At 37.0% G+C, this 7,048-nt stretch overlaps 1 pseudogene; it reads left to right on the top strand.

Moving 5' to 3' along the window:
* Positions 1-216: 216 nt before the first annotated feature.
* LOC148192886 (uncharacterized) lies at positions 217-1,460 on the top strand (annotated as a pseudogene).
* Positions 1,461-7,048: the final 5,588 nt, after the last annotated feature.

Below are 7,048 nucleotides of genomic sequence, written 5' to 3'. Positions count from 1 at the left end.
GCTTTAGAAGATGTAAATTTCATGTCCATTCAATTTCCATATCGCCAAGGTAATTACTACCAAGGGTGGAAACCTCACCCAAGCATGGGTCAAGGTCAAGGACAAACTGGACAATCAGGGCAATTCAATAGGCCATAACATCAACCATCATTATGGCAACAAGTGTCTACACTCAATGAAAGATGAACAAAGTTGGAAGAAACTCTTCAACAGTTTATGCAGGTAACTATTTCCAACCACAAGAGCACTGAAGCGGCCATTAGAAACTTGGAGATGCAAGTAGGCCAAATAGCTAAGAAGTTGGCAGATATACCTGATAAGAATTTTGGGGCTAATATTGAGGTTAACCCTAAGGAAAAGTGTAAAGTTGTAGTGAGTGTGAATGTTGAAAAGTTTAGTTAGAGAGGAAAGAAGAGAGAAAAGGAGAGGATGAAAGAAAAGAGAAAGAAGAAAAGAGAGAAGAGAAAAAAATTGAAAAAATTCTTCCGTATCCAAAAGATTGTGAGAGAATAGAGAAAGAGAGACAATATGGGCATTGTAACGATATCTTCAATCAAATGGATCTTGATCTACTTGTGAATGAAGCATGGCAACAATTTTCAGCTTAGGTAAATCATATGAATCAAATGTCCAAAAGAAAAAGATATATAGATGAGGAGATTAATGAATGCAAAGCTGTTAAGAAGAGATCACTTCCTCCAAAATTAAAAGATCCAGGAAGTTTTACCAATCCTTGCGTCATAGGGAAGGAAAAGATAAGGAAAGCCCTACTTGATTTAGGGTCAAGTGTCAATTTGATGCCTTTATCTATACTTAAGCGAATTGGGGATCTTGAAAGTCAAGCCAATAGAGATGACTTTGCTAATAGCGGATGAATCTTCAAAGAAGCCTTATGATGTAGTGGAAGATGTTATGGTTTGTGTAGGCAAACTACAATTCTTGGTGGACTTTGTGGTGATGGAGATGGAGGATGAAAGGGTTCCTTTGATTCTTGGAAGACCGTTTATGAAAACGGCCAAGGTCATCATTGATGTAGATAAGGAATGATAGTGCTTCAAGACCAAGAAGAAAGGGTAGTCATTGATATCTTCAAAGAAGAGCAGCAGGTGCACAAGGAAGAGACTAGTCATAAAGCTACATGTCAAGATGTACCCATGACTAGTTTTAAAGATGTAAAGGCGGACTTCAAAGGTAAAAATTGTTTCTTGTCACAGGTTAGGGAAGAAGAAAAAGATGGCAAAGGAAGGACGGTTCATGATGACTTGATGCAAGTACAACTCAAACTTGGTAAACATGTAAGATTCAAGAACAAGTTGTGGGTTGTGAAAGACTATAAAGAGAATGGAGTGATAGAGATAGAATCTCCATATTCCGAAAGAGCCATAGAGGTGGACCGGAAGCAGTTGATGAGTTGGTGTAATGATAAAAAGATGAACACCAACATGGAAGATGGAACTTGAACTTTACTGGGTCAAGCTGGTGACGTTAAAAGAGCTCTTACTAGGAGACATCCCAATTATTTAAAAACATTGATTTATTTAGTTTTTATGTTTGGTTAATGTAATTTTAAAAACTTTGGACATTTTTGTATGTTGAGACTTTTGGTTATAGCATCTACTGATGGATGCTAGGTTTGTTACACCTACTGATGGGTGTTAGTAAGAAAGGTTTGCACCTACTGATGGGTATTGGTGGATTTTGGGTCAGGCTCGTGACGTTAAACATGCGCTACCTGGGAGGCAACCTAGTTGATTTACTTCATTTTGTTTGTTTATTTTGATTCTGCTTTAGTTTCATGATAGGGATGAAATGTTTGAGTGATGGGAGAACTTAAATGCTTGGAGTGAGTAAGAGGCATGAGTATAGGATACCTAGGGCGAGCTAGGAAGAAGGAGAAGAAGTCACGCAGATGCCGCTCAGCGGTAATTTCTGCTGAGCGGTAACACTGTAGACTTTGGGTTAACTGTTTGGTCCATTTGGGCTCAGCGGGAGTAGGGCCCAGTAGGGTATTTTTATATCCTAGGGTGCAGTTTTGCTTCTATTTTCATATCTACCTCTTCACACACACTCTCAAGCATTTTTCTAAGAGTTCTCTCCACTTTTCCTTCTTCCCCCTTTACAAAATCTCTCTTTCACTCACTTTCTCACTAGGGTTCCATCCAAGATGGGGTTTAGTGAGGGCACTTCAATTGGGGGTTGATTTCCTTAAATTCCTAAAGCAATTTCATTCATCTAGCATCTCCACCCAAGTAAGTTCAAGCAATTTTAATTCTAGGGTTCTTCAAAGCATGGATTGATATGAACTTAGTAGTTTATGCATGATTTGATGAGTTAATTGTTGTTTGAACCGATTAAAATAATTGATTTGGGTCTAGAACTAAGTGTTACCAATGAGGAAGCATTGATAAATTGAAGATAAATGATTTTGATAATGTTACAAGAAGATAAACTTGAAGAAGCTGTTATAATTGTTGTAAAAACACTTTGTAGAATATAAATGTATTAGGAAAGTCTTTGAATATGTAAAACTTAGAAAATCTCGTACCTTTAGTTAAGTTACGCATTTAATCGATTATGAGAAGCTATAATCGATTCTATTGAGCACTCTTGAAAATGCATTTCGCTCTGGAATAGTCGATTATTCCTGCAAATATTCGATTATCAACTGGTCCTCTTGAGAATTGCCAAAGTCTCTAGAATAATCGATTGTTCCTTAGGATAATCAATTATCACTCTTTGAAAATCACTATAACGGACTCAAATAATCGATTATCTCTAACAATAATCGATTATCCGTGGCAGTTATAATCTATCTCTGCCAACTCAGACCAGTTGGCTATATAAGGATGTTCCAAAACTCTTAGAAAAATATTGAGCTTTTTGAGAATACAGTTTGTCTGAGGAAGTTCCAAAAAGCTATTTCATTGCATTGCCTGGTATCGTGAATAGGAGAAGCTTGCGCTTTGTGGATCAAAGGTCGGAGCGGTTCTCTTCGAGTTGGTAAAGCTGCTGTTCTTCCAATTCGTTGGTCGAAGGAAGACTGTTTCTGCACTGTTCCAGTTCGTTGGTCGAAGGAAAGTGCAGATTGATTGTTTCCAGTTCGTTGGTTGAAGGAAGCATACTTCCGGTTCGTTTGTCAAAGGAAGGTTTTATCTTATTGTTCATTTACCATATTGTAAATCTGTGAAACTGTTTTTTAGTGAAATCGTTAATCACTTTTCATAGTGATTAACAACTAGACGTAGATTCTTTTAAATCGAACCAGGATAAAAATTCTGTGCTGAATTTGCTTGCTCTCTATACTCTTTACATTTTGTGCATATCAAACTGTTTGATAAATTTTATTCCGCTACGCGACTTTATAACAGTACCAACTGTTCCGACAATTGGTATCAGAGCTTGCTTTGATATTCTTTCAAACCTTTACGAAAATGGCCGGTCATCAAACTCAAATGTACGCCGAAGGTGCTTCCATCAACAGACCACCACTTTTTACTGGTGATGACTATGCATTTTGGAAAGTCAGAATGGAAATTTTTATGGGGTCTGTTGACAGAGGCATCCGGGAAGCCGTACAGAATGGTCCATACATTCCTAAAAGCACAGTTGATGGTGTAGAAGTAGAAAAACCTTACTTTAACTGGACTGCTGAGGAAAATATAAGAGCTCAATTTGATATTAAGGCTTGTAATATTATTTCATCTACTGTAGTACTTGATGAATTTTATAGAATTTCAGTATGTAAGACAGCACAGGAAATGTGGGAAGTCCACAGAGTCACACATGAGGGTACAGATGACGTGAAACGTGCAAGGAAGAACACACTCATCTAGGAGTATGAGATGTTCAGAATGCAACCTGATGAAACAATCTCTGATTATCAGAAGCGTTTCACTCACATTGTGAACCACTTGACAAGTTTGGGTACGACTTTTGACATTGATGAATTGAACTTGAAAATATTGAAATCATTGGACAGGTCTTGGCAACCAAAGGTGACTGCCATCTCGGAGTCTCAAAACCTCACTCAGATGTCAATGGCGATTCTCTTTGGAAAGCTTCATGAGCATGAGCTTGAGTTGAGAAGATTAACTTCAGAAGAGGATCAAGGCAAAAGAAAGGCGCTTGCCTTTAAGTCTGAATTCTCAAAAGGAAAAGGTACTAATAGAATTGAGGACGACGATTCCGATGACGATGAGGAAAGCATGAGTCTTATGATTAAGAAGTTTGCTAAATTTATGAGAGCAAAGGGAAAAGACAAATACCATGGAGAAAGGAAAGATAATCAAGGATCTCCATCAAGCGTTAAATGTTATGGATGTGGAGAAAGAGGACATGTGAAGACTGATTGTCCTAAGAATAGGAAAAGTGAAGACAAGAAGGAAAGAAAGTTTCCAAAGAAGAAGAAAGCTTACATAGCTTGGGAAGAGAATGCTTCTAGTTCTTCAAGCTCAAGCGATTCAGATGAAGAAGCTAATTTGTGCTTAATGGCAGACTTAGAAGATGCTAGAAGCCAAGTAAGTTATTCTAGTTTAGAGTGAAGTGATGAATTTGACTTACAAAAGGCATTTCTTGATTTGTTAAATGAATCTGAAAAACTTGATGCTGCTCATAAAAAGTTAAAGAAAGAGAATAATGAATTGAAATTGAAGTATGAAAAAGTGCTAGATGATGGAGTTTTTTGAGAAACAAAGTTAGTAACCTAGAAACTAAACTATCTGAATCTAATACTACTGCACAACATGTTGAATGAAACCAAGCCTAATTCACATGCCAAAATAAACATCAAAAGAAGCAATGCTAGAAATGGAAACATGCATCAGCACAAAAAGTCTAAAGTGAAAAGAACTCGTAGAGTTTGGGTAGAAAAAGGGACTTTTGTGAAAAATAAAGTGCTTGAGGTTTGTTGTTTTTACTGCATGAAACGTGGTCACACCTCAAACAAATGCAACATTAAACATTTTGGTTTCCAAATGGTAAATATGCGTGGGTTAAAGCTATAAAATGATGTATGTTCGCATGAACTAACCCCAAGGACCCATAATAAGATTGGGGACCTAAATTCTTGCTCAAATTTGCTTTGTAGGAACCTACTAAGTCAAAGAAGTCACTGTGGTATCTTGATAGTGGTTGGTATGGACACATGACCGGTGATAAGAAAAGGTTCATATCTTTTGAGAAGAAAAAGCAAGGATTTGTGACCTATGGGGATAACAACAAAGGTAGAATCATTGGAACTGGAGATATTGGAGGAGGAAACACACTGACAATAAAGGATGTGTTATATGTTGAAGGTCTCAAACACAACCTCCAAAGCATAAGCCAATTTTGTGACAAGGATCTCAAGGTAACTATTGAAAGTGATAAATGCACTGTATGCTTTAAAAATTCTACTGATATTGCTTTGCAAGGTGTTGGGCATAATAACATTTACTTGATTGATATTGAAAGTGCATCTAGACATAGTATTACATGTTTAGTTGCTAAAGAGGAAAATCCTTGGCTATGGGATAAAAGAGCTGCACATATTCATATGCAACATTTGAATAAATTGATTTCAAAAGATCTTGTTATTGGTTTGTGATAACAGTTGAAAAAATGTTATTTTCATGCTTGAAATTGATTCTAAAAGCAACCTTTAACACTTAGAAACTAGCTTGAAATCATACTTTTATTCATATTTTCAGAAATAAGAGAGCTGGACAGGTTTATGCTTGATTTCAGTGTTTTTGTGCAGGTTTTAAGTTGAATTTGGTGAAAGAAGTGAATAAAGAGAGAGATGAAATCAGAAAAGACATCAAAAAGTGCAAAAGGAGAAGCCACAACTGCCGCTGAGCGGTAGTTTACCGCTGAGCGGCACTCAGAAGCTCACGGGGGATCCGTTGAGGGGCAAAATGGCCGCTGAGGGGAAGAAATCAACTCACACACTTACCGCTGAGCGGTACTTTACTGCTGAGCGGCACACTTATGGGCTTGGGCCTAAATTTTCTGTAATTTTAGAATAGTATATAAGCTTTAGGACGTCCTAGGGTTTGTATCTTTGGCAGAAACGAAGCAAACACTCTCTCTTCCACCCCTTTGAAAGAGGATCTGGGATGCTCAGGCTACCTCTTCACCTTTCTAGGGTTTTTGATGGACAAATTTATGAACATCAAAATATGATGTCACAAACTTGTTTTCCAATCGGCAAGTATGACCGAATCGTTCAAGTAATAAACTTGGTGAGACCAAGTATCGTTCTTCCCAAAGGACTCACGGCCTAGTTTAGTTGTATGGTTTATTGATTAGCTAAGACTTAAAGACGAAATATTTGGATTTTTATATGCAAAAGACGAAAATTAAATATGTATGCATGAAGTTTTGATCAATGGCAAAAAGCAAAAGATAAACACTTTCAATGAAATATATGTATGAATATGTTGTTGGGGGTCAATTTCATCTTATCCACTCATATATTTTAGGAATTCAACATTCAAATCATCATTGTTAATGCCACTCTCTAAAGTACCTTTCAAGAAGGCTTCTCCCTAATCACGAGTTCATACAATTCCTAGCATTCCTAATAATTAGTTCATAAGTACAGGAGCTTAACGACAACCAATATAATATTGGGAGAAATTCCCCGGATCTAGACTTCCCCGTACGCGCCCGTATCGACAAAACCAATAATCATGCATCGAATGAGTTAAACAATGCAAGCATTAAGCAAAGAGGAAAAGCCCTAACTAATGATGAAAGAACGCATAGATTTTAAATAAAAGATGTAAAAACAAATTTCATATATGAGAGCTTCAAAATATTACATTGATTCCCCAACAAACATACATAGTTTAGTTCACGATATTCATGGTGAACCTAGATGAATAACAATGAAAGAATGAAAGATAAAACCCTAAAAAGGTGAAGAGGAAGCCTCAGCATCCACGATCCTCCTTCAAATTGGTGGAAGAGAGAGTGTTTGCTTCGTTCCAGCCAAAGATACCTAACCCTAGGAAACCCTAAAGCTTATATATTATTCGTAAATTACAGAAAATTAGGTCCAAGCCCA

Source organism: Vigna umbellata, chromosome 9 (assembly GCF_029865625.1).
Source record: "Vigna umbellata cultivar VRB3 chromosome 9, Vumbellata_1.0, whole genome shotgun sequence".
Taxonomy (NCBI): Eukaryota; Viridiplantae; Streptophyta; class Magnoliopsida; order Fabales; family Fabaceae; genus Vigna; species Vigna umbellata.
This window is presented reverse-complemented; position numbering and strand designations above follow the sequence as displayed.